The sequence below is a fragment of the Natator depressus genome, chromosome 25 (assembly GCF_965152275.1).
Source record: "Natator depressus isolate rNatDep1 chromosome 25, rNatDep2.hap1, whole genome shotgun sequence".
Lineage (NCBI taxonomy): Eukaryota > Metazoa > Chordata > Testudines > Cheloniidae > Natator > Natator depressus.
In genome coordinates this window covers 420,521-447,027 of record NC_134258.1, presented here as the reverse complement: position 1 = coordinate 447,027, position 26,507 = coordinate 420,521, and the positions used below count along the sequence as shown (strand labels likewise).

Genomic DNA, 26,507 nt, shown 5'->3' with positions numbered 1-26,507 from the left:
TTTTTCAGCTCAAGGGCCACACTAAAAAATCTGGGGAAAACATTGGTTTGAATCAAAACTGATTTTTTTTTTCAGTTTTGCGTGCTGAAACAAAATTAATGAAAACATTTTATTTTGGATCAAACAAAATGTTTTGTTTGATCCAAAAGTAATTTTTTTTGGTTTCAGGTTATTTTTGGGGTGAAAAACACTTTGTGTGTTGTTTTTTTAAATAGCTAGATATCTAAATTAGATGCCATTTTTACCCAAAAAGTCAAAAAGAACATTTCAAAGTGGTTGAACTAAAACTTTTACAAATTAAAAGTTGGAATATTTTGTTTTGGAATGATCTAAATGTTTGACATTTTAAAAACAAATTTCCCATGTTTTTTCCATCGAAATTACTCAAGTAGGGTGCAGGGTGGGGACAAAGACTCTCCCCACAGTATCCTGAGTGCAATTCCTAGCAGTATAAATTGGTAGTTTTGTCTAATGATTAATCACCCTCACTGTTAAAAATGAGCAAGTATTTCTAATTTAAATTTATTTGGCTTCAACTTCCAGCCATCAGTTCTTGTTCTGCCTTTCTTGGCTAGGTTAAAGAGACCTTTAGTACCCTTTAGGTGTTTTCTCCGCATAAAGGTATGTACACGCTGCAATCAAGTCACTTCTCAGTCTTCTTTTTAATAAACTAAACAGATTGAGCTCTTTAATTCTCTCACTGCCAGGCATTTTTTCCAGCCCTTGAATAGTTTTTGTGCCTCTTTTCTGCACCCTCTCCAATTTTTCTTCATCCTTTTAAAAATGTGGACACCAGAACTGGACACAGTATTCCAGTATCAGTCTCACCAGTGCCCTATACGGAGGTAAAATCACCTCCCTAATTCTGACCTACTACTCCTGTTTATACAGCCAAAAAATCACATTAGCACTTTTTGTCACAGCATTGCAGTGGGAGCTTGTGTTAAGTGGCTTGTCGACTGTAACAACTAAATCCTTTTGAGAGTCCCTGCTTTCCAGGATACGGAAATACAGGATACATTCTGTAGATGTGGCCTGCATTCTTTGTTCCTAGTGTCTGATCTTGCTTTTGTCAAGATGTTTATTAAATGTGAATTAAAATGTATAATTAAAACACTTTCTGTTTGAATAAGCCCAGGCGCCCAAGTGATCTGGATCGTTCTGTATGACTGCCCTGTCCTCATCATTATTTGCCACTATACTAATTTGTGTTATCTGCAAATTTTGTCAGCAGTGATTTTATATTTACTTTTTGATAACTGGCACAAAATGTTGAATAGCATCGGGCCTAGTACTGATCCCTGCAGAACCCCACTAAACACCTGGCCCATTCAGTGATTCCTGTTGACAGCTACCTTTTGAGATCTGCCTGTTAGTCAGCACTTTAGTTAATGTGCACTCTACTGAGATTGTATAGTGCTAATTTTTAAATCAGAATGTCATGTGGTATTAAGTCAAACATTTTACAAAACTCTAAGTCTATTACAATACAGGGTTACCTTTATCAGCCAAACTTGTAATCTCATCAAAGGATGAAATCAGATGGCTTGACAAGATCTATTGCTGGCTGGCGTTAATTCTATCGCTGACATTTAATTCCTTATCAGTGGAATCCTGTACCAGCTTTGCCATTGTTTTGGCTGGGAATGGTGTCAGGCTAATGGGCCTATAGTCACCCCTCTGACCACGACCAGGCTCCGACTGTCTCTCTTAACCCCTTGGGGCTCTACCTCTTTGTCTCTCAATGTCCTCTGCCACCCCTCTTGGCTCTACCTCACCCAAGTACTCCTCTCCAAGTGCCCATAATCTCTGCATCCTTCTCCACAGCTCCCTTCCCCAAGCTCCCATGACTTTCCCTGCTCTTTCCCCCAGGCTATGCGGCTATGCGTCCCACTCACGTGCTCTCACACAAGACACCCCCAGTCTTTGCCTCCCTGGACCTTCTCCCTGTCACCAAAGTTCCTCCCCTGTATCTGTCCCACCTTTCCCAATATCCTGTCCTGCACCTTTCGCCGGGATCCTCCAGTGCCTATAGCTTCCTCTCGTAGGTCCCCCTGTCCCTGCCCCTGATGCCCCAGTTTTGCCTGCAACTATCAGCTTCCCCCCCATACCTTCCCTTGCTAAGGCTTCGCATTTCCCCTTCCCAAGGTCACACCCAGCTTCACAGTATCCTGACCCCCCAAGGTTCCTCTTCAAGATGGTTTCCCTGTGTACCGGTCCCCCACCACCTTGTCCCCTGCCCTGTCTCCCCAAATCCCCCTCCCCAAGTTCCTCCCTTGCCTTTCCTCTAACTCCCCCAGTCTCCCTGGACCTGCTGCTCCCTCTCAAAGCCTCATTGCCTCTCCTTTCCCCACATATCTTCCCCTGCCAGGGGCCCTTTTCACGGTGCCCCCTCACAGCCCCTTCCATTTCCCTGTCCCCTAAGGGGGCAGGGAAAGAGGGGGAGAGCTGCTGTTGGGTAAGTGATTTGGACTTTCCCCAAGACTCAGAGCCTGGAGGGGACAGAGGGAAGAGGAGAGTCTGCTCAGCTCTCCCTCCCCTTATTCACACCACATGCCAGCAGGCCGGGGAACAGGGAGGGCTACAAGGCAGGGCGGGGGCAGAGCTGGCTCCAAAGGGATTAGTAGGGGACAGAGGCTCCAGCTGCAGTGTCCTGCTCCCTAGGGCCTATCTGCTAAACCAGTAAATGGGGCCCACCCATACAGGGAAGGGAGGGAGAGGTGAGCAGACCCTCTTCTCCCCTTCTGGTGCCTCCCTTTCATCCCCTCCAGCTGCCCAAAAATTCAGATAGGGGAAAAGCACTGTTGTCCCTCGCAGGCTGAAAATTGGAGGGAGATGTCCCATGTTTCTCCACTACACTGAGGTCTCTGACTAATAATGGACCCATAGCTACTGGGAAAGAGCTTGTCAGATTGTCAGCATCAGGGGTGAGTTCCTGAGCAAAGGCTGCAGAACAGCATCTGTAGGGGAAATTGGCATCTATCCTCCTTAAAGGAATCTCTGAGTACCTTGACCACCAATGGACCATTTTCTCCTGCTCGCCTTCATCAGCCAGGATGTGCACTGCTCCAAAGGACAGGCTGTGTGACACAAGGCTCTGAACACCCCTGGAAGTGCAGTGAGCATTACTGACCAAAGCAAACAAGAGACAACACAGTCTGTGCCCCCTTGAGACTCTGCTTTGCATCCACAGAAGCACCTCTTCAATGGCCACCTTAAGATGGTGGAGAAGGGGGAAGAGTGTTACCAGGTGCTGGGGATCTGCAGCCCCCAGGGCTTGGTGGGGTTGGTTGTGAGGGTGTGAGTTCCTTGTTGCCGGTGGTAGTGGACAGAGGGAAATAAGGTAGGAAGAAGATGTGTGCTTAATTGGAACTGGAATCTAGGCGTCTAATCCTAATGCCACTGGTTTTGCCTGCAGTTAACTCTGAAGTGCAGAGTGATGGTAGATAAAGATTCTAGTCTTAGGCTCATGCAGTTAAATACAACATTGCTAGTTAATAGGTGTCAGCCCAAGGTGCAAGGCAGGGGAGAACCAGGCATTGAATGTTTATATCTTGTTTGGACATCTCTCTCAGAAATGAGGCTATTCACAGCTGAACCCAGCAGCTGCCTACATCAGCATCGATTCAGTTTCTGCGGCTTGCTTGGTACAGCCATATTATTAGGATAGAAGACCAAAGAATTACAAAGGATCTTTACTAAAAAATGTTGCTACATGTCTGGTGATCATGTGGTTGGCAAAAGCTTTAGTGGTGTGATATAGAATCATAGAACCCTAGGACTGGAAGGGACCGCGATAGGCCATATAGTCCAGTCCCCTGCACTGAGGCAGGACTAAGTATTATTTAGACCATCCCTGACTGGTGTTTGTCTAACACGTTCTGAAAATCCTCCAATGATGGAGATTCCACAACCTCCCTCGGTAATTTGTTCCAGTGCTTAACCACCCTGACAGTTAGGAAGTTTTTTTCTAATGTCCAACCTGAACCTCCTTTGCTGCAATGTCCTGTCCTCAATGGTTAAGGAGAACAATTGAACACCCTCCTCTTTATGACAATATTTTCTGTGCTTGAAGACTATCATCATATTCTCCCTCAATCTTTTCTTCTTCTAACTAAACAAACCCAGTTTTTTCAATCTTTCCTTCTAGGTCATAGAATTATAGAAGATTAGGGTTGGAAGATACCTCAGGAGGTTCTAGTCTAACCCCCTGCTCAAAGCAGGACCAACAACAACTAAATCATCCCAGCCAGGGCTTTGTCAAGCCAGGCCTTAAAAACCTCTAAGGATGGAGATTTCATCACCTCCCTAGGTAACCCATTCCAGTGCTTCACCACCCCCCTAGTGAAATAGTGTTTCCTAATATCCAACCTAGACCTTCCCCACTGCAACTTGAGACCATTTCTCCTTGTTCTGTCATCTGCCCCCACTGAGAACAGCCTAGCTCCATCCTCTTTCGAACCCCCCTTCAGGTAGATGAAGGCTGCTATCAAATTTCCCCTCACTCCTCTCTTCTGCAGACTAAATAAACCCAGTTCCCTCAGCCTCTCCTCATAAGTCATGTGCCCCAGCCACCTAATCATTTTCGTTGCCCTCTGCTGGACTCTCTCCAATTTGTCCACATCCCTTCTGTAGTGGAGGCCCCAAAACTAGACACAATACTCCAGGTGTGGCCTCACCAGTGCCAAATAGAGGGAAATAATCACTTCCCTCAATCTGCTGACAATGCTCCTTCTAACGCAACCCAATATGCCGTTAGCCTTCTTGGCAACAAGGGCACATTGTTGACTCATATCCAGCTTCTCGTTCACTGTAATCCCCAGGTCCTTTTCTGCAGAAGGTCATGTTTTCTAGATCTTTAATAATTTTTGTTGCTCTCCTCTAGACTTTCTTCAATTTGTCCACATCTTTCCTGAAATGTGGTGCCCAGAACTGGGTACAGTATTCCAGCTGAGGCCTTATCAGTGCTGAGTAGAGTGGAAGAATTATTTCTCATGTCTTGCTTTCCACACTCCTGACAATATATCCCAGAAAGATGTTCACTTTTTTTGCAACAGTATTGCATTGTTAACTCATTTTTAGTTTCAGATCTAGAATAAGCCCCAGATCCTTTTCTGCAGTACTCATTCGTAGACAATCATTTCCCACTTTGTATTTGTGCAATTGATTATTCCTTTCTAAGTGTAGTAATTTGCATTTGTCCCTATTGAATTTCATCCTATTTATTTCAGACCATTTCTCCAGCATGTCAAGATCATTTGGAATTCAAATCCTGTCCTCCAAAGTGCCTGCAACCCCTCCCAGTTTGGTATCAGCCGCAAACTTTGTACTCTCCATGCCATTATCCAAATCACTTATGAAGTATTGAATAGAACTGGACCCAGGACAGATCCCTGCAGGACCCCATTTGATATGCCCTTTCAGCTAGATTGTGAACAATTGATAACTACTCTCTGAGTATACTTTTTCAAACAGTTGTGTACCCATCTTATAGTAGATTCATCTAGGCTATGTTTTTCTAGTTTGTTTATGAAAAGGTCATGTGAGACAGTATCAAAAGACTTACTAAAGCTGAGATATATGACATCTACTGCTTCCCCCCATCCACAAGGCTTGTTACCCTGTCATAGAAGGATATTAGGTTGATTTGACATTATTTGTTCTTGACAAATCCATGTTGACTGTTACTGTATTACCTTATTTCCTTCTAGATCCTTACCAATTTCTGGGTACTGAAGTGAAGCTGACTGGTCTATAATTCCCTAGATTGTCCTTATTCCCCTTTTTTATAGCGAGGTACTATATTTGTCCTTTTCCAGTCCTCTAGGCTCTCTCCTGTCCTCCAGGAGTTCTCAATGGCTCAGAGATCTCTTCAGCCAGTTCCTTAAGTATTCTAGGATGTATTTCATCAGACCCTGTTCACCTGAAGACATCTAACTTGTCTAAGTAATTCTTAACTTTTTCTTTTCTTACTGTAGCCTCAGATCCTACCCCATTTACTCTGTCATAGTCATCTGATCCCTGTTAACTTTTTTGGTGAAAACTGAACAAAAAGGCATTTAACACTTCAGTCATTGCTGTGTTTTCTGTTATTGTCTTTCCCTCCTCATTGAGTAATATCCCTACCTTGTCCTTGGTTCTCCTTTTGCTTTGTAAACTGTTTTCTTCTTACCCTTTATGTTCCTAGCTAGTTTAATCTTGTTTTTTTGCCTTGGCCTTTCTAATTTTGTCCCTACGTTCTTTTGTTGCTTTTTAAAATACTCAATGTTTGCAATTTGACCTAGTTTCCACTTCTAGTATGATTCTTTTTTTGAGTTTTAGGTCATTGAGGATCTCTTGGTCAAGCCAGGGTGGTCTCTTACCATACTTCCTATCTTTCCTATGCATTGGGATAGTTTACTTTTGTGTCCTTAATAATGTCTCTTTAGAAAACTGCCAGCCCATAACTCAAAGCCCAGGAATCAAAGTGTATCACAAAGACCATGGTGAAGTCACTTTCTAATGCTCTGGATTTCTGTCTGTGACAGAGTGCTGGGCAACAGCAGCTGAGCCACCCTCTGGTCACTGTAACTCCAATTAACTACACCAGAGAAGACCTCATTAAGAGGAGGAAGCAGACAGAGAGAGGGAGAGAGAGATTGCTCTTCCCCAGTTGCCTCAGGAGCTGTGGGCTCCCTAAAATGTTAGGAGTACGGCTGTATATTGTAGAAGGGTGGTGGGAACCACCATTGTAAATAAACTGCACCAGGTGCTTTACCGGCATAAAGGTGTCTGAGCTCCTTTGTGGACATGAGAAGAGGCAGGAGCAAGCGGGCCCTGCCACACTGTCCATTACTTATCTAGGTAATGAATGGGTACAGCAACAGCAAAATCTAAACTCATTCTTTACAGAGAATTAGTATTAAATGCAGAGTGAGATGAGTCATTACATGCAGGCAGAGCTGGCCAAAATGTTTTGACTGAAACATTTTCCTGCTGAAAATGGGATTTCATCAAAACCAAAACTTTTTGTGGGAGATTTCATTTTATGATAATTTTCTGTGGGAAATTTTCATTTCATTCAGTTTTTGAAAACACGGGATTTTGAAGTTTCGGATATTTGTTTTTCTTTGTCCCTGATTTTATCATAACTTCTTCTCATTGAATTCAATAAAATGAATGATGTTCCTTTTCTTTTTTTCTCCCTTTTTCCATTCTTTAACTTTTCAAAAGTTCTTCAACTCTGGAAAAGTTACGGAGTGAGAGAGTTAGGTTTTGATTTTCTTTTTGCCACTTTGTAACTTTTCTAAAATTGGAGAAGTTTTGCAGTTAAAGACTAGAAAAAGGAAACCAAATAAAAAAGTCGAAAAACAAAACAACCTATACATCATTAATCTTGTTGCAGAAATAGGGAGAACAAACAAAGGGCTAGAAAGAGGAGGGAAAATTCAAAATTTATAAATATTTTTATTTGAAAAATTTTATGGAAAAAAAAGGGGGTTTCAGCAGTTCTACATGCAGGTGCCACCTGCAATGTACAATATGAATATGACAGGTTTCAGAGTAGCAGCCGTGTTAGTCTGTATTCACAAAAAGAAAAGGAGTACTTGTGGCACCTTAGAGACTAACCAATTTGTTAGTCTCTAAGGTGCCACAAGTACTCCTTTTAATATGAATATGGGGATTCATAACTAGCAAATGAGAGCTCAATTCAATTAAATTGTAGCTTGCTAGTGATGAGAAGGTGCCTGGATGAAAGGGTCTGAATCTAGGATGATGGTAGAAGGAGAAGGAACTTACCTCCTTTGGCTTCTTGCTGTGAGTAGCATAGAAGGTTTCCAGCACAGGACTGGGTAGAGCATTCAATCTCACCTTGTCCCTCACACCCAGCTTTCTGCCCAGGGGCAGGGCTATGAATCTGCAAGAGACCACAAGCAGGTTTCAGCCAAGTGAGGTGTCAGTCAGTCCTGTAGGTGTCATGGCATTGCGGATGCACATTTAATCCCACTGATCTATCATAAAGACACTGTGGTTACCTGGTGATGCTACATAATGTCCCAGCCCAAACATGCATTTCTGGTATCACCATCCAAGCAGAATTGTGACATGCTCCAGTGCCAAAATAATACACTCAATAGCTAATGTGCACTCAATCAAAAATACATATGAAAACAGTATGGCCAACCCCATACATTGAAAAATGGTGAGTCAGGCCCTCAAAATTCAAGGTTGGCTTCAAAATCATGAGATTTTTAATAATATAGATTTGAAGTTTTTTTATTTCCCTTCTGTATTTTGCATACATTTTCCAGCATTTCTCTAAAACCACACGATCTCTATAACCACTGCTAGAAACTTGCTTTTTTAAAAACATGAAAGTGGGGATTATGATGTGTCAATAACTCCAGGGTCTAGGATTTTAAGAAAAAGGACTAAATATCATGAGACCCATGATGCAATCGTGAAGTTTGGAGTGACTGGGTTTACCTGGCCTTTACAGCTCCCTACAGGAGGCCCTGTGTTCCTACTACACTCCGCCCCAGGAAAGGAACAGTGAAGTTGGGTCTGCCTACAGAGGCTACACAGAAGCAGCCAGTCAGAGCCCAGCAGGCTCAGATAAAAGGAGCTGCAGGACCATAGCAGGACAGTTCTTGGCTGAGACCAGAGGGGCAAGGAAGGGTGCTTCTATCTGCTCAAATGAGCTTGAGGGATAACCAGAGTTTAAACTGGGAGAGAGAGGAGCGGAGAACTTTAACCTGAGGTAAGGGGTGGTGATATAGGGGCCAGGTGGGAAGAGGCCCAGGGAAGTAGCAGCAATGAATTGAAGTGAATGGTACATAAGTGCTGTTTATAGGGTCCTGGAGTTGAACTCAGCATAGTAGGTGGGCCTGCATTCCTCCAATGATCACTGGTGAAGTGGTGTAAACCCCAAGAAGGATGAGGAACAAACCTCACCTAACCCTAGAGAAGGGAACAAGGTTTTTTTGGAAGTTTGAGAGAAGGGCTGAATTTAAAGGCCCTACAGCTGGGGCTAAAAACCCTGGTGAGGGCAAATAGGTTTGCTGGACTTCTGCTACCCTGGAAGAGGTTCATTTTGAGAGTGTGACCTGGCCAGCGGGCTGAGCCACTGAAAACCTACCAAGCAAGGTCGATAACCTACAGAGGGCACCAGGAGTGAGGAAAAGACTGCAGTACTGCACACAACAGCAGGAGGCACTCGAGAGATGGGTAACCCCACCCCCGCATTACAGTTGCTAACACTGAACACAAGTTCACAAACATGGATGTACTGCAAACAAAGCTGCAAATTGGCAAGATTGTGGCACTCCAGTATGAACGGAGGCAATATCTTAGATAGGGATTAAGAAATAAGAGCATTTGATTAAACAACAACAAAGAGAGTAGTTTAAAAGCTTTGGGTCTTGAACAGACACTGTAGTGCCTCATTCAGCTGGTCTACACCGCAAAGTTGAGCCACACAAGTTGCCTTGTGTCTACCTATTTGTGCACCTGTCTACACTCCAATTTGTCTATGGCCGATGTAAGTGCCCCATTACAGTGACACAGTAATGCCACCTCCCCCAGTGGGGTGGCGCCATGGCTGACCTACTGAGATTGACACAGTGCAAGTGCAAACATTGCACGGCCTGTGACACCACTAACAGTCCTCCAGCAGCTGTCTCACAGTGCCCCATCCTCTGTGACAGTGACCCCTCTGGTCACAATTGTAAACTACACTGGTTAGGGCTCACAGAGACCAGGAGCCACCCCCAATTTAAAATTGTTTTTGAAATGATTTTTTCCTGACTGCACCCTGGTGAGCACACCTAGCAGCTCATTGTTGTTGTATAGATCTGCCCAACTGCCCATGCCAGCTCCATAAACACAAAGAGGTACTAGATGCACCTTTTCTTGGCATACACGTGAAGAATTGGATCTCCTGGGCCTGTGGGAGAAGTGGCAATGCAAGCACAGCTATGGACCAGCCATAGAAATGTGGACATCTATGAGCAGATTGCATGGAGGATGCAGGCAAAGAGGTATGACAGGGATCAGCAGACGTTCTGTGTGAAAGCAAAGGAAAGGGGTCAGGGGTGCCGCAAGGCCAGGGAGTGCAGCAACAGAATCATAGAATCATAGAATATCAGGGTTGGAAGGGACCTCAAGAGGTCATCTAGTCTAACCCCTGCTCAAAGCAGAACCAATCCCCAACTAAATCATCCCAGCCAGAGCTTTGTCAAGCCTGACCTTAAAAACCTCAAAGGAAGGAGATTCCACCACCTCCCTAGGTAACCCATTCCAGTGCTTCACCACCCTCCTAGTGAAATAGTTTTTCCTAATATCCAACCTAAACCTCCCCCACTGCAACTTGAGACCATTACTCCTTGTTCTGTCATCTGCCACCACTGAGAACAGTCTAGATCCATCCTCTTTGGAACCCCCGTTCAGGTAGTTGAAAGCAGCTACCAAATCCCCCCTCATTCTTCTCTTCTGCAGACTAAACAATCCCAGTTCTCTCAGCCTCTCCTCATAAGTCATGTGTTCCAGTCCCCTAATCATTTTTGTTGCCCTCCGCTGGATGCTTTCCAATTTTCCCACATCCTTCTTGTAGTGTGAGGCCCAAAACTTGACGCAGTACTCCAGATGAGGCCTCACCAATGTTGAATAGAGGGGAACGATCATGTCCCTCGATCTGCTGGCAATGCCCCTACTTATACAGCCCAAAATGCTGTTAGCCTTCTTGGCAACAAGGGCACACTGTTGACTCATATCCAGCTTCTCGTCCACTGTAACCCCTAGGTCCTTTTCTGCAGAACTGCTGTCTAGACATTCGGTCCCTAGTTCTGATGCTAGAGTGCAGCCTGGTGCGTCTACAATGAACTGCATACCATAGCTGCCAGAGACCCCCTCCAGCACTCTGCAGATCCCTGTGGATACCTTGGAGGAGCCTGACACAGAGATCCCTGCCATGAACAGCGAGGACGATGTGGGAGAGACACAGTGGGGGACTCCAGCCATGGTGTGAGCCAGGACCTGCTTGAGACTTCACCGTAGATGAGATTGATGAAGTGGAAGGGACCTCAGGTAAGTTTGTGCATGCATTTTTCCTTACAGTGTTTAAATGTAAAGATGGTGCGCATCCCATCCCCAAATTAACAAGATACAGATATCGACTCTTCATTGCTTTACTTGTATGAGAAGAGGTAGCGGTACAACAAACAGAGGTAGAGTTGGCATCTGCTTTTCGTTCCCCTGTTGGGTCAGGCAGGGGGTTTGTGGACCACTTTGTTTATGTGCTTAGGGACAGCCCTTGTATCCTCCTGAGAGATTGTGATGAAACTTTCATAGAGTACCTGCAATCCGCTCCTAAAGGTTTCTAAGGATGGCAGCCTTGTATCTTCCTCTGCAGCAGGACACTTTCCCACACCACTCTGTGATGAGTTTGGCTGCCACCATTGCAGTACACAGCCTAGTGCCATCTGGGCCTGGGAACCTATGGGACACTGTTAGGATATAGATATTCAGGCCTGTCTGTAAAGGCCTGTACTTTAAGAATTTAGGGGTATTCTTATCACTTGGCTAGTTCTAGAAGTATAAAAGAAAGAATCAAAATCACTGTCTGCTGGTGTAAGGGCCTTCTCTTACTGTGACAGTCTGAGGCCCTGTGCTTAGGCTAAGGCCTTTGGCTAAGCAGCAGAGGCAGCCATAAGCTAGGAAGCGACAGGTCACATCCTCACATTCCAAACTAGTCACATTGAAAGAAGGTGCTATTGGGCTGTTAGGAATACAATCCTGTCCTGATAATGCCTATCACCTCCAGAGAAAGGGAAGTGCCTAGAAAATGTAAAAAGGAAACAGCATCCTGTCTGGCAAGAACTCACTTATCAATACTGAGATGTGAAATCCTCACTTCTGTATTGTTTTGTCATTATAGTTCCTACTTTGCTATTGTTTGTCTGTATAATCTCTGTCTGGTTCTGTGATTGTTCCTGTCTGCTGTATAATTAATTTTGCTGGGTGTAAACTAATTAAGGTGGTGGGATATAATTGGTTACATAATCATGTTACAATATGTTAGGATTGGTTAGTTAAATTTCAGGAAAATGATTGGTTAAGGTATAGCTAAGCAGAACTGAAGTTTTACTATATAATCTGTAGTCAATGAGGAAGTGAGTGGGCCTTGGTGGGAGGGGGTGGGTGTGTGTGAGGGAGAGATGGGAACAGGGTATGGGGGTGGAGAAATTGGAACCATGTTTTGCTAAAGGGGGAAATGGGAACAGGGAATGAGGGTAAGGAAATTGGAACCATGTTTGGCTAAAGGGAGAAATGGGAACAGGGAATGAGGGTAAGGAAATTGGAACCATGTTTTGCTAAAGGGGGAAATGGGAACAGGGAATGGGAGTAAGGAAACTGGAATCCTGTTTGGTTAAAGGGAGAAATGGGAACAGGGACACAGGTGTAAGGCTCTGTGGTGTCAGAGCTGGGAAGGAGGATACTAAGGAAGGAAACTGGAATCATGCTTGCTGGAAGTTCACCCCAATAAACATCGAATTGTTTGCACCTTTGGACTTCGGGTATTGTTGCTCTCTGTTCATGCGAGAAGAACCAGGGAAGTAAGTGGGTGAAGGAATAAGCCCCCTAACAGACACCAGCAGCAGTTGTGTTCTGTTGTGACAATTAGTCCTATACATTTACTATAATTGTGAGTCCAACTGTACAAAGTATGTGAAAGTTCACAAGATGTCACAATAACCTATAATAACAAATAGTGATGGTGAAAGGTACAAAAGGGAGAAAGACTGAACTAGTCCAACCAAAAAAGCCTACTGATATAATTCAAGGACTGTATTAAGATCATGCTTGGCAAGCAAGAAAAACGTGGAACCAGAAATCAGGGATCCAGAACTGGTGTGCCAGAAACTAGGCCTAACTGGTGGACAAAATAATGCGGGGGTCCTTTGGTGGGTCCTTAAAGAAAGACTTTGGGAGAAAAATTGTTGTCTATTGGAGAGAGCTTCACCGACAGGCCCATCATCATTGCTGCAACCCCCATCATCTCCTGGGACCCTGGACCTTCTTTGTCCTAATCCTCAGAGCTGCTCTGACCTAGCGGGGCCAGAGAGCGGGGCCCAGATGACACCACCACCTGCAGCGGCTCCAGCTGAATCCCAGACACCACCTGGGGTCGGACTCTAACAACAGCAACAAGAACAATGGCTCCAGCCCAACTCAGCTCACTTCTTCTTTTTCCCAAAGGACAGTTCTCACCATCTGTGAGACCAGCTAAGAGACTGTCTGACAAGGGTGTTTCCCCCTTCTACAGACTCTCTTCAGCTAAAGGGAGAGGGAACAAGGGATGTTTTTAAAATGAAAGCCTGATGTAATACTTTACATTTCAAATGCTTTAACTTGTTTTCCCTGCTTTTCTTTATCCTTAATAAAAGACTGAAAGGGTTTTATGGTGTATTTGCCATGGCATTAAGCAGGCTGAGGTCTCTGTATGCCACGCCCCGGGCAATGTAAACCCTCGTAGTGTTTTGAATGTCCAAGGGCTATTTTAAATGATGTGTCAGACAAGGGAAAAATGTCAGGACAAACAAAAGTCACTGGGTTTCCTAGGAAATACCGGGGGAGGTGAGCGCAAATCCCCACCTCCAGGCTCAATCTTTTGAAGCTACACCCCAAGGAGAGAATCTGGGTCTGACTGATTATCTAGCCAAGGTCTCTCAAAATCAAAGACCTAAGCTGTACGAAGGAAAGGCTACCCTACGCATGTGTTCTTGCTATGAGGCAAGGCAGTTATGAACTTGTGACCATAGAATCATTATTGGCATTTCCACATCTCCAATGGTACTCTGCCAGTCAGGAAAGACTGTCCCTGCTGCCAGCTTTCTGAACAGTCCTGTGTTCTTAAAGATGCCATGCACCTTCCCTGATCAACCCACACTGATTTTTGGTGAAGCATCGCAGTGATCCACCAATGCTTCAAAACCATAGAAAAGTAGCCCTTTCTGGTGGTGTACTTCGTGGCCAATGCCCAAAAAGAGATATGCACGCTATCTCCCCACTACAGTTCTGAAACTCCATTGTTGCAAATCCATCTGTGGTCCCGCACATTGCTGAGAGTCACAGCCCTGAGTAGCAGGAGACGATTAACGACCCTTCGCATTTGCATGACAACAGCCCCCACTGTGGATTTTTAACTCCAAGATGATTTCCCACTGACTGGTAGCAATTTGGCATTTCGAGTTTCCAGAGTGCCATCACCACTCTCTTCTCCACTGTCAGTGCAGCTCCCCTTCTGGTGTCCCTGCACGGGCGGGCTGGGGCGAGCTCAGGGCACGGCTCCAGGAATGTGGCTTCGCACATCTGAAAGTTCTGTGCTCGTCATCCCAAACCTGCTTTACCCAGCGATCTCAGCAGTCAGTGTCAGTCCCCTTCCCTCCCAGCAGGCTTCCGGCTTGCTCAGCTCCTGTGCTGGGCAGTGGGTCCCAGGCTGGGGGCAGCCCTCTGCCACCTCCCCAGCCAGGCTCTCTCTCAAGCAGCTGCTGCGCTGCAGTGACCCTGAGCAGCAAGCTTCAGCCATTGAGAAGCAGCTCCCTCCCACGCCCCATCTGGGCCTGCCTGCCAGGGAGAGTGGCCCAACATGCTGGGGGCAGGGGAGGGGGGGGGAGGTGCAGTGGGAGAAGGACAACCACTCTCTCCCCCCCCCCACACCTTGTAGGTAACTCTAGTGGGGCGGGCAGAGCGCGGTGGCCCCTGGCTGGGTGCAGGGCGGGGGTTGCTGGGCAGAGGAGGTACGTGGGGCTGTTATGTGTCCTCCGCTTTAGATTGTGCCCCCCAGTATGGAGTTGGAGGCGCAAGTGGTCTTCTCGTCCATCCTCCCCGTGGAAGGAAAAGGCCTGGGTAGGGACCGTCGAATCGTGGAAGTCAACGAATGGCTACGCAGGTGGTGTCGGAGAGAAGGCTTTGGATTCTTTGACCATGGGATGGTGTTCCATGAAGGAGGAGTGCTGGGCAGAGACGGGCTCCATCTTACGAAGAGAGGGAAGAGCATCTTTGCCAGCAGGCTGGCTAACCTAGTGAGGAGGGCTTTAAACTAGGTTCACCGGGGGAAGGAGACCAAAGCCCTGAGGTAAGTGGGAAAGCGGGATACCGGGAGGAAGCACAGGCAGGAATGTCTGTGAGGGGAGGGCTCCTGCCTCATACTGGGAATGAGGGGCGATCAACAGGTTATCTCAAGTGCTTATATACAAATGCACAAAGCCTTGGAAACAAGCAGGGAGAACTGGAGGTCCTGGTGATGTCAAGGAACTATGACGTGATTGGAATAACAGAGACTTGGTGGGATAACTCACATGACTGGAGTACAGTCATGGATGGTTATAAACTGTTCAGGAAGGACAGGCAGGGCAGAAAAGGTGGGGGAGTAGCACTGTATGTAAGGGAGCAGTATGACTGCTCAGAGCTCCGGTACGAAACTGTGGAAAAACCTGAGTGTCTCTGGATTAAGTTTAGAAGTGTGTGCAACAAGAGTGATGTAGTGGTGGGAGTCTGCTATAGACCACCGGACCAGGGGGATGAGGTGGATGAGGCTTTCTTCCGGCAACTCACGGAAGCTACTAGATCGCATGCCCTGATTCTCATGGGTGACTTTAATTTTCCTGATATCTGCTGGGAGAGCAATACAGCAGTGCATAGACAATCCAGGAAGTTTTTGGAAAGCGTAGGGGACAATTTTCTGGCGCAAGTGCTAGGGGAGCCAACTAGGGGGGGCGCTTTTCTTGACCTGCTGCTCACAAACCGGGTAGAATTAGTGGGGGAAGCAAAAGTGGATGGGAATCTGGGAGGCAGTGACCATGAGTTGGTTGAGTTCAGGATCCTGACGCAGGGAAGAAAGGTAAGCAGCAGGATACGGACCCTGGACTTCAGGAAAGCAGACTTCGACTCCCTCAGGGAACGGATGGGTAGGATCCCCTGGGGGACTATCATGAAGGGGAAGGGAGTCCAGGAGAGCTGGCTGTATTTCAAGGAATCCCTGTTGAGGTTACAGGGACAAACCATCCCGATGAGTCGAAAGAATAGTAAACATGGCAAGCGACCAGCTTGGCTTAATGGTGAAATCCTAGCGGATCTTAAACATAAAAAAGAAGCTTACAAGAAGTGGAAGGTTGGACATATGACCAGGGAAGAGTATAAAAATATTGCTCGGGCATGTAGGAAAGATATCAGGAGGGCCAAATCGCACCTGGAGCTGCAGCTAGCAAGAGATGTCAAGAGTAACAAGAAGGGTTTCTTCAGGTATGTTGGCAACAAGAAGAAAGCCAAGGAAAGTGTGGGCCCCTTACTGAATGAGGGAGGCAACCTAGTGACAGAGGATGTGGAAAAAGCTAATGTACTCAATGCTTTTTTTGCCTCTGTTTTCACTAACAAGGTCAGCTCCCAGACTGCTGCGCTGGGCATCACAGAATGGGGAAGAGATGGCCAGCCCTCTGTGGAGATAGAGGTGGTTAGGGACTATTTAGAAAAGCTGGACGTGCACAAGTCCATGGGGCCGGACGAGTTACATCCGAGAGTGCTGAAGGAATTGGCGGCTGTGATTGCAGAGCCCTTGGCCATTATCTTTGAAAACTCGTGGCGAACGGGGGAAGTCCCGGATGACTGGAAAAAGGCTAATGTAGTGCCAATCTTTAAAAAAGGGAAGAAGGAGGATCCTGGGAACTACAGGCCGGTCAGCCTCACCTCAGTCCCTGGAAAAATCATGGAGCAGGTCCTCAAAGAATCAATCCTGAAGCACTTACATGAGAGGAAAGTGATCAGGAACAGTCAGCATGGATTCACCAAGGGAAGGTCATGCCTGACTAATCTAATCGCCTTTTATGATGAGATTACTGATTCTGTGGATGAAGGGAAAGCAGTGGATGTATTGTTTCTTGACTTTAGCAAAGCTTTTGACACGGTCTCCCACAGTATTCTTGTCAGCAAGTTAAAGAAGTATGGGCTGGATGAATGCACTATAAGGTGGGTAGAAAGCTGGCTAGATTGTTGGGCTCAACGGGTAGTGATAAATGGCTCCATGTCTAGTTGGCAGCCGGTGTCAAGTGGAGTGCCCCAGGGGTCGGTCCTGGGGCCGGTTTTGTTCAATATCTTCATAAATGATCTGGAGGATGGTGTGGATTGCACTCTCAGCAAATTTGCAGATGATACTAAACTGGGAGGAGTGGTAGATACGCTGGAGGGGAGGGATAGGATACAGAAGGACCTAGACAAATTGGAGGATTGGGCCAAAAGAAATCTGATGAGGTTCAATAAGGATAAGTGCAGGGTCCTGCACTTAGGATGGAAGAATCCAATGCACCGCTACAGACTAGGGACCGAATGGCTAGGCAGCAGTTCTGCGGAAAAGGACCTAGGGGTGACAGTGGACGAGAAGCTGGATATGAGTCAGCAGTGTGCCCTTGTTGCCAAGAAGGCCAATGGCATTTTGGGATGTATAAGTAGGGGCATAGCCAGCAGATCGAGGGATGTGATCGTTCCCCTCTATTCGACACTGGTGAGGCCTCATCTGGAGTACTGTGTCCAGTTTTGGGCCCCACACTACAAGAAGGATGTGGATAAATTGGAGAGAGTCCAGCGAAGGGCAACAAAAATGATTAGGGGTCTAGAGCACATGACTTATGAGGAGAGGCTGAGGGAGCTGGGATTGTTTAGTCTGCAGAAGAGAAGAATGAGGGGGGATTTGATAGCTGCTTTCAACTACCTGAAAGGGGGTTCCAAAGAGGATGGCTCTAGACTGTTCTCAATGGTAGCAGATGACAGAACGAGGAGTAATGGTCTCAAGTTGCAATGGGGGAGGTTTAGATTGGATATTAGGAAAAACTTTTTCACTAAGAGGGTGGTGAAACACTGGAATGCGTTACCTAGGGAGGTGGTAGAATCTCCTTCCTTAGAGGTTTTTAAGGTCAGGCTTGACAAAGCCCTGGCTGGGATGATTTAACTGGGAATTGGTCCTGCTTCGAGCAGGGGGTTGGACTAGATGACCTTCTGGGGTCCCTTCCAACCCTGATATTCTATGATTCTATGATTCTATGATTCTATGAGGCACGAGTCATCTATGCATGTATGTAGGCCCCTGAGCAACATACAACTTCATTGGCTCTATGCCTATGTAACTTGTCAGCCACAGGTTGTAGTGTTGAAATGGCCGAGGTAAGAGCACCTGGAATGTCCCAGCAGCCCAGCAGGGAGGGGAAGCACTCCTAGCAAACATCACAAATGTCCCACACAAATGTCCCCACATTTCCTAGTGAAACCCAAGCTATAACCACGAGGAAATCTGTGAAATAAAACTCAAAAATCTGAAGTAAAGTTCTGAGCAAGACGTGACTGTCTCTTTCCTATGTCAGCCCCCAATGAGACAGATGGTCCCGTGCTGCGGGCTGGCCTGTTCGTGAGGGGAGTTGATGGGCCCATTCAGGCCACGAGGTTAGGTGCCTAACTAATTCAGAGTGAACAGGAGCCAGTCTGGACTCTGCTGAGCCTGAGCTGTGGACTAAATATTCATTAATGCTTTATACAATAATAAGTGACCTGACACAATTACTGAGAGAGAGCAAGTGAATCAGGGCTGAAAGAATAACTGAAGCATTGCCTGGCCAAAAGTCAGCTCTCTAGAAAACAAATATCCTTCATGACTATTTTTAGTCTAAGAGTGGCCTTTGGGATTTGCTTTAAAAAATATTGCCAACTCATTGATTGAATAAGATTGTGGGCTTGAATCACGACTGCATTACTCCAGGCTTTGTTGGTGAAATCAACAGTTACACTGCCATAAAACTGGAGTAACAGAGTGGTCATAACTCAGGCCTAGTAATTGGTGTCAATTTTGAGGAAAAGGTGACTGAATTTGTTGACACAAGGGGACTGATCCAAAGCCAGCTGCATTCACTAGGAATCTGTCCATGAACTGCAGTGTGCTTTGGATCAGGCCAAAAGGAGAGAGATGATAATGGTCCTGCACAGGACTCATGTAACCAGAGGTGCTGAAAGCCACCAACTCATAGCTGCATGACTCTCCCAAGCTTAATGGCTTTTTAAATAAAAGTTTTTCATGATTGCTAGCATCACACTTATGCATGTTCTCATATTCAAAATGGCCATCGTCTCCCATTCCTTTCAATGAGCCTGAAAAGAAGCTGCTCTCAGTCCACGTAGCAATCTCAGGGATATACATGGCCCCCTTTACCACAGTGTCTGAATGCCTCACAGTCTTCAACATATTTCCCTCACAATGCTCGTCAGGTAGGGCAGTGTCATTCCCACCATTTAACAGACAGGGACCTGAAGCCTGGAGAGCTAGATCCACAAAGGGAATTAGGCATTGCGACACTGAGCATTTTAGGAGCCTGCCTGCTCAGTGGAATCCACAGTCCCTAACTGGGCGCCCAGGCTCTCTATACAATGCATGGGGAGAGTTGGTGCCTAAGGCTATGTCTACACTTGCCATTTAAAGCACAAAAAGTCCCTTTTCTGCCCGAAAACCGCAGGAGCGTCTACACTTGTTAATGACTTTTTGCGGTGACACTCAGAAGTTTCACCACAAAAAGAAAACCACCTTCAAGAGACGCATACAGCTCTTTCCACTGTTCTTTTTGTGCTGTTGTGAAAGTGAAGACACATTCTACCTGTGTAAACACCTTTTGGCCTCCAGAGGATAGCCCAGAGTTCCAAAAGTGACCACTCTGACCAGCATCTCCGCAGCTGTGATGCCAGGTAAACGGATGTCCGCCCCTCCCCCTGTAAACCCTGGGAAGTTTGAAACTCCCTTTCCCTTTGCTTGTAGATGTGGTGGAGAAAGCAGCCAGACAGCAGGTTTTTTTTTTTAAATGCCTTGAAAGAAACAAGGAAGTAACGGGGCTGCTGGGACATGAAGCAGGGCAGCACAGGGCACTGAGCAGGGACCCAGAATGCCTTACGCTCACCCACCCCTTCCCACAAGATCTATCAAGAGAGCTGCACTGTGGGATAGCTGCCCTACAGTGCTGCTCTCATCAGTGATGGAAATGCTGCTAGTGTAAACATTCTCTGATGCCTGAGAAATTAAGTGAGTACACAAACCAGCGCTTTTCTTTCACTGGTGAAACTTACAGCGCAAAAACTCTGCAAGTGTAGACATATCCTGAGAGTGGGATTCCCTGAGGCCAGTATGCTGATCAGGGAGTCAGTGGGGTGGGGCCTCTCCCTTAAGGTAATTAGGCACTTAACTCTGGGTGAGAGGGAGACAGTTCTCTTGACTTGGAATTCTCAGTCATGAACCCTCTCTTGGCTTTCAGTTGTTACTCAGCCAGCTCATTTCAGTTTAAAATGTTTTGTTTAAGTTTTTGAAACTGAAAAACTGAACTAAAATTTCAAAAAACTGAAATGACATATTAAGTCAAAACAAAAATTTACATTTGGAATCAATTAGAAGCTTCCTGCAGGAAAAATTATTTCAAACACAGCTGATAAGTTGTTAAGAGAAAGAGTGCCATCTACTGGCACATAGTAAGTAGCATTGTTAATAAATTAGTAGATTTTGCGTGGCAAATAACTTCCTGATTAAGTAGCTCTTACCAACTGGTGCCTGCTTGAATGCATTATAAAGAACGAGGCTGAAGGCCAAGTGCCTTTGTAGCTTACTCATGTGCACCTGGAGTGGCTCATTGCTATTAGAGTATGGGCTGGAAACTTAACTTTTCTTTTAAAAATAAACAATTTTGTGGCTCCATGCAACATATCGTTCCACTGTGAAAAGTAGTGCCTAGTAAAAGGAAAACAGACAATAGTGTAGAAATGTTATAAACATCTTTGCTCTGCTGTTCTGAATAGTATAATTTTTTTTCTGGCCTCTTTCCTTTTTCTTTTCTCCAGTTCACTGGGGCATTTGGACCCTATCCCCCTGTGATGAAGTGGGTTTTTCCCCTTATGTTGTATGTGAGCATATGTGAGTCTTATTGTTTTGCATGAACACTGTGTGTACCTCAGTTTCCCTGTGTCTTACACCAATGCCTAGGTGGTCAGAATAAGGGTGTGTGACTTTTGCTGAGACCCTCAGGGACAGGTGAGGTTGCTCCAGCTGCCTGCCTGTAAGCAATGGCAGATGCCTTTCATAACCTGAGAACCGGGACGGAGATGAGAGCAGGTGACACTTTGCCAGGGAAGCAAGACAAAGACCAGAGATGGGGCAACTGGTATGTCGGAGGTCGGGCTGCTGGAATCGAGTCTGTCTACTATTTGGGACTCAGAGTGAGGAGTCCAGGGCGCCAGACCTAAATCCCCCCCAATATGGCCTTTGATGAAAGTTCCTGATTTCTGTTCTAACAAGCTCTGTTCTACGCTATGTTCCTTTCGACTAATAAATCTTCTGTGTCACACGCTGGCTGAGAGTCACTGCTGACTGCGAAGTTGGGTGCGGGGCCTCTCTGGCTCCCCCAGGGGTCCCATCCAGGTGGACCCGCTGCAGAGTGTGCACAGTGAGAGCAGGGTGCTGAATAGTCCAAGGTCAGACCCAGGAAGGCCATAGTCAAAAAGGCTTTTTGCTCTGGACAACGTGCCCTGAGGGGAGTCATGCTACTCAGAGTCCTGTCTGGCTTCATACAGAGCAGTTCCAGAGCACCAGGCCTGTGACATCATGACACCCTCACCAACACTCCATCACAAGAAGCATGGCTCCACTTTCAGGAGCAGTTTCTGGCCCAGCAACCAGTTGCAGTGACTGGCTCTCTTCTTTCCCACCACCCCTTTTGTCAAACTATCTGGAGTTGCTCAAGTGCGCGGATACCAACCTCAGGGCAGATTGTTACAAACCAGCACACAAACCCCAAAGTGACTGTGAGTTCTATACTTTAATTTCACCAACCAAGTATCAAGTGTGAACCCCTTAAATACTATACCAGCCTTAACATGGAGTCACAGACAGTCCCATTGGGCACTATGGTGTGTCTTGCCACCTAGACAACCTGCCTTTGTGAAAGATGGTTCCTTACACCAAAAGTCACCACAATATTCAAGTTACCCCCAGTCCCAAAGCATTGATCACTTACTCCAGGTCAAGTGCACCTCAGATCTCACACCAAAGGCAAGGTTCATAGCCAACCCTATAATAAACTAACTAAGATTAATTAACTAGGAAAAGAACTAAGCGAGTTCTTTACAAGGTTAAAGCAAGTAAACATACACACAGCAATGAGTTACGGTCTTAGGTTCCAAAAGATGGTAGAAGCTCTATAATAATCAAGGGCCAACCCAGGCTGAGTAGCTGGGGATCCTTTGCTTATGCTTAGAAATCTTGCCCTCTCAAAGTCCAAGCAGCATAGAGACGCAGTTTCTTTCTGTCTGGGAGTTTTATTCCCTTCCTCCAGAGTTCAAGCTGATGGGATAAGTCCCCATGCACATCTCCTTTTCATGGGTGTGGGGGGAGCAATCAACAAAGTATTTTGTCCTCTGATGTTCCACACTGGTTTGTCTGATGTCTATGGGCCTTCTTTTGTTGGACAGGAGATAACACTTCCTGTGGCAAACAAGTATTTCACACTGGGTAATGCTTCTCTCCTGACGGGAGGATTTACAGTTTCAGAGCAAACACTTTTACAATTACAGAGCAAACACTTAAATATTACCTTATAACACGGGACACAGATAAATGCAGGCAGCAACTTACAAGAATTTCATAAAGTCTAAACACTAAGTGCATTTTTATAAATCTGTTTTACCAATGCTAACACAGAGGTGAGCCAACTGGTTTCCAACTATGCATTTGTCAGTGTTCAATTGAGACCTAGGGGCCTTGGCATAAATTGGCACCTAGTCTGGCAGCGTCACACCATCCACACAAGGCACTTTATTATCTTTGTCCTCACCCTCAGGCCCTCGTAGGGTTTCCTTGCCACTTTGAACTTTGAGGTACAGATGTGAGGACACTCATGAAAGACCCCCGAAGCTTATATTTTACCAGCTTAGGTTAAAACTTTCCCAAGGTACAATTTATTTTCTTGTCCTTGGACGGTATTGCTGCCACCACTAAGTGATTTACACAAACATTTAGGAAAAGGGTCACTTGGAGTCCCTATTCCCCCAAAATATTCCGCCAAGCCCCTTTACCTGCTTTCCTGGGGAGACTTGAAAATAATGTGAATACTGACCAGACCCTTTGTTTTTAGGACACTGAAAATTAATTAGGTTTTTAAAGTAAGAACTTATTTAAAGAAAAAGTAAGGCCCTATTTAACAAAAAGGGCTCAAGGGATTTTTTTCGGGTGTTTCAGTGCTGAAATCCCAGCTTTGTAATGCAGTTAATTACATCAACGGAAAGGCCCAAATGGCCAATGATTTTTAAGATCTGGGCCTGTGTGTCCAGAAATCATCCCTATGGGACTGGGCCTGGTCTATACAGTTGGGTATGGGTAGAACTATTTCAGTTAGAGGTGTGATTTTTTTCACTATTCCCACTGACTAGTGTGGATGTAGTTATTCTGGTATAAAGGTGTCTGATAACTGGCTTGTTCCCCCTCCTGTACAGGACTAGCTGTACTGATATAAAGCAACTTTATGCCAATATAACTGCACCCACGCTAGGGAATTGTGCCAGGAGGAGCAGAGGTGAGGCTGGGGGGGCTGAACTTATGGATGTGGGGATTGAGGTAGCTGAACAGAGGGGCTAGGGTGTGAATTGAGGAGAGCTGAACTGATGGGAGGTGAGGGCTGGGTGGAGTGCTGGGGGCTCAATGGAGGGGTTGGGAGCTGAACTGATGAGGGGTGGGGACTGGATGAGGTAGAATTAATTGCTAGGCAGGGGACAGACAGATGTGGAGTTGAGACGTCCTTCAGCAGGGGCCAAAAGCACCTACCCAATACATGTGGGAGAGTGGGCAGCCCAGATTCTCTACGCAAAAGAATAAATGGACACAAATCTGACATCAGAAAACATAACATTCAAAAACCAGTAGGAGAACACTTCAACCTCTCTGGTCACTCAATAACAGACTTAAAGATGGTAATTTTGCAACAGAAAAACAGACACCAATGAGAAACTGCTGAACGTGAATTGATTTGCAAACTAGATACCATTAACTCAGGCTTGAATAGAGACTGGGAGTGGCTGGCTCATTACACAAATTGAATCTATTTCCCATGTTAAGCATCCTCACACTCTTGTCAACTGTCTGAAATGGGCCATCTTGATTATCACTACAAAAGTTTTTTTCTCCTGATGATAATAGCTCATCTTAATTAATTAGACTCTTAGAGTTGGTCTGGCAACTTCCACCTTTTCATATTCTCTGTATGTATATATATCCTCTTACTATATGCTCCATTCTATGCATCTGATAAAGTGGGCTGTAGCCCATGAAAGCTTATGCTCCAATAAATTTTTTAGTCTCTAAGGTGCCACAAGTACTCCTGTTCTTTTTGCTAAGTTTTTCAAATGCACATTTGAAACTAATTTTCCCTATGTGGGAAGTTCGAAGCATAGCAAACCAGCCAAGTGATCTGAAATTTGGGGAAACTTTTTTTTAAAAGATCCCATTTTTAATACATTTTAGCTCTTAAACTCTTAAGTAAAATGTTAAGTTGAAAACTTCAGCAAATCAAATCTTTAGTTAAAGATAATCTGACAAAAGTTTGGGGAAAATACATTGTATTCTTCAGAGAAAACAAAGTGGTTGACTGGAAATGGAAAAACTACTTTAAGTGAAAAATTGAACCTAAACTTAATGTCCTTCTCATGTGTTCCAATAAAAAGTTTTACATATTGCTGAGCAGCAGTGGCTAAAGCAATTTTGTTGAAATTTGGCTTATTTTGTTAATCTCATTGTGATCAAAGGAATAAATTGAGTTTGAAGGAAATGTCAATGGCTCTGAAGTTAGTGGCATTATATTTTTCATACATGCAAAATTATGACTTTCTGCTAGGTTTCTTTAGATTACGTTGTTTAGTCTATACTTTAGATCCGTCGTTCTCAAACTGTGGGTTGGGATCCCAAAGTGGGTCACAACGTTGTTTTAATGCGGTCGCTAGGGCTGGTGTTTAGACTTGTTGGGGCCCGAGGCCAAAGCCCGAGCCCTGCCGCCTGGGGCCGAAGCCAAAGCCCAAATTGCACCCCCTGGGGCCAAAGCCCAAAGACTCAGATTACAGGCCCCCCACCCTTGGGCTTTGGCTTTGCCTCCCACCCCTCCGCCTGAGGCGGTGGGGCTCCAGCGGGCTCAGGCTTCAGTCCCCACTCCTGGGGTTGTGAAGTCATTTTTGTTGTCAGAAGGAGGTCGTGGTGCAATGAAGTTTGAGAATCCCTGCTTTAGATCAATGAGGTGCATATGCACAATAGACTTTGCTGTTCAGTTTCTATGTTGACTGTAAACAGCTTCGAACACTAAGGTTGTTTGACTAACTTTAACTTAATATAAACTTCTGAGGACTCAGTTCCGCCATTCAGTCACCACCAAGCAGTGGAAAGGGAGAGTGCCTGAAGAAAAACTAGCAGTAAAATGTGAGATGAATCAAGTAAGTGCAATGGGGAAAAAACTGGCTTACCTTTGAAAGAGGTATCGGACACCAACTAAGAGCAGGGCATAGGGAATGATGTTCAGGAGATCTCGAGGTTTGGGGTATGAGATACTCCCAGATTCCTTCATGTCCTCCCAGGTGAATCCTGGTGGGAACCAGTATTCATGCCACCAAAACCATTTATCTAGAGACAGCACCATCCTAGATGGAACAGAAAACAGCATGAGCTGTGGCTACACCAGGTCACACAATCACCGGCAGTGAGACGGGAGGTATTACTGTATGGGAATGTAACAACCAACCATCCTTTTAAAGGAAAACAGGCGGGTGCAGTCAGCTCCCAACACACTGTTGAGCCAGCAGTAGATTTTTATCAGACAGACCCTTTATAGAAAACTATTGGCTCAAGACCTAAAATGCTTGAGTTGCATCACTCGTGCGCCCTGATTTTGGCAGAACCAGGCTATCATTATCCCCAGCATGAGCAAAGGGGCATTGATACAATAACCCTCACTCTCTAGAACAGCATGTCCCAAACTTTTTTGAAAGCTAAGACCCCCCCCACCTCTTCAACGCCTCTGTGTTAGCAGGACAGCAAGGGGGACTTGAACTTCTGCTGTTCTGTGCTTCCCCTGCCCCCAAAACTCCCCGAGAGGCACACCCTGCTCTTTGGGACCTGTTGTTCTAGATGAGCAGTTCCCAAACTTTTGCTGCCGGAGCTCTAACTAACCAGTGGCTGGGTGTCCTCTTCATCCCTCCAAGCCCCGTGCCTGAGCGGGTAGCTGTTCTCTCTCCTTTTCTCTGTCTAGTTGCTCGCTCCTTTTTGTTTTTTTATATTAACCCAAACAAAACAATGTTGTTGGCAGACAGTTCAGTCTGCTCCCCAATCAGCACAGACATCTCAGCCTTCAAATGCAGGTAAATTTACAGGCAAGTAGCGTTGTCGAGGGTGCAGAGGGCAATGAGATGCCCACAGAGAGTTGCATTGC

At 45.6% G+C, this 26,507-nt stretch overlaps 1 pseudogene; it reads right to left on the bottom strand.

Moving 5' to 3' along the window:
* The window catches only part of LOC141977960 (ceramide synthase 4-like), a 61,885-nt pseudogene extending 36,143 nt beyond the window's left edge, over positions 1 to 25,742 (bottom strand).
* Between the last annotated feature and the right edge of the window lie 765 nt (positions 25,743 to 26,507).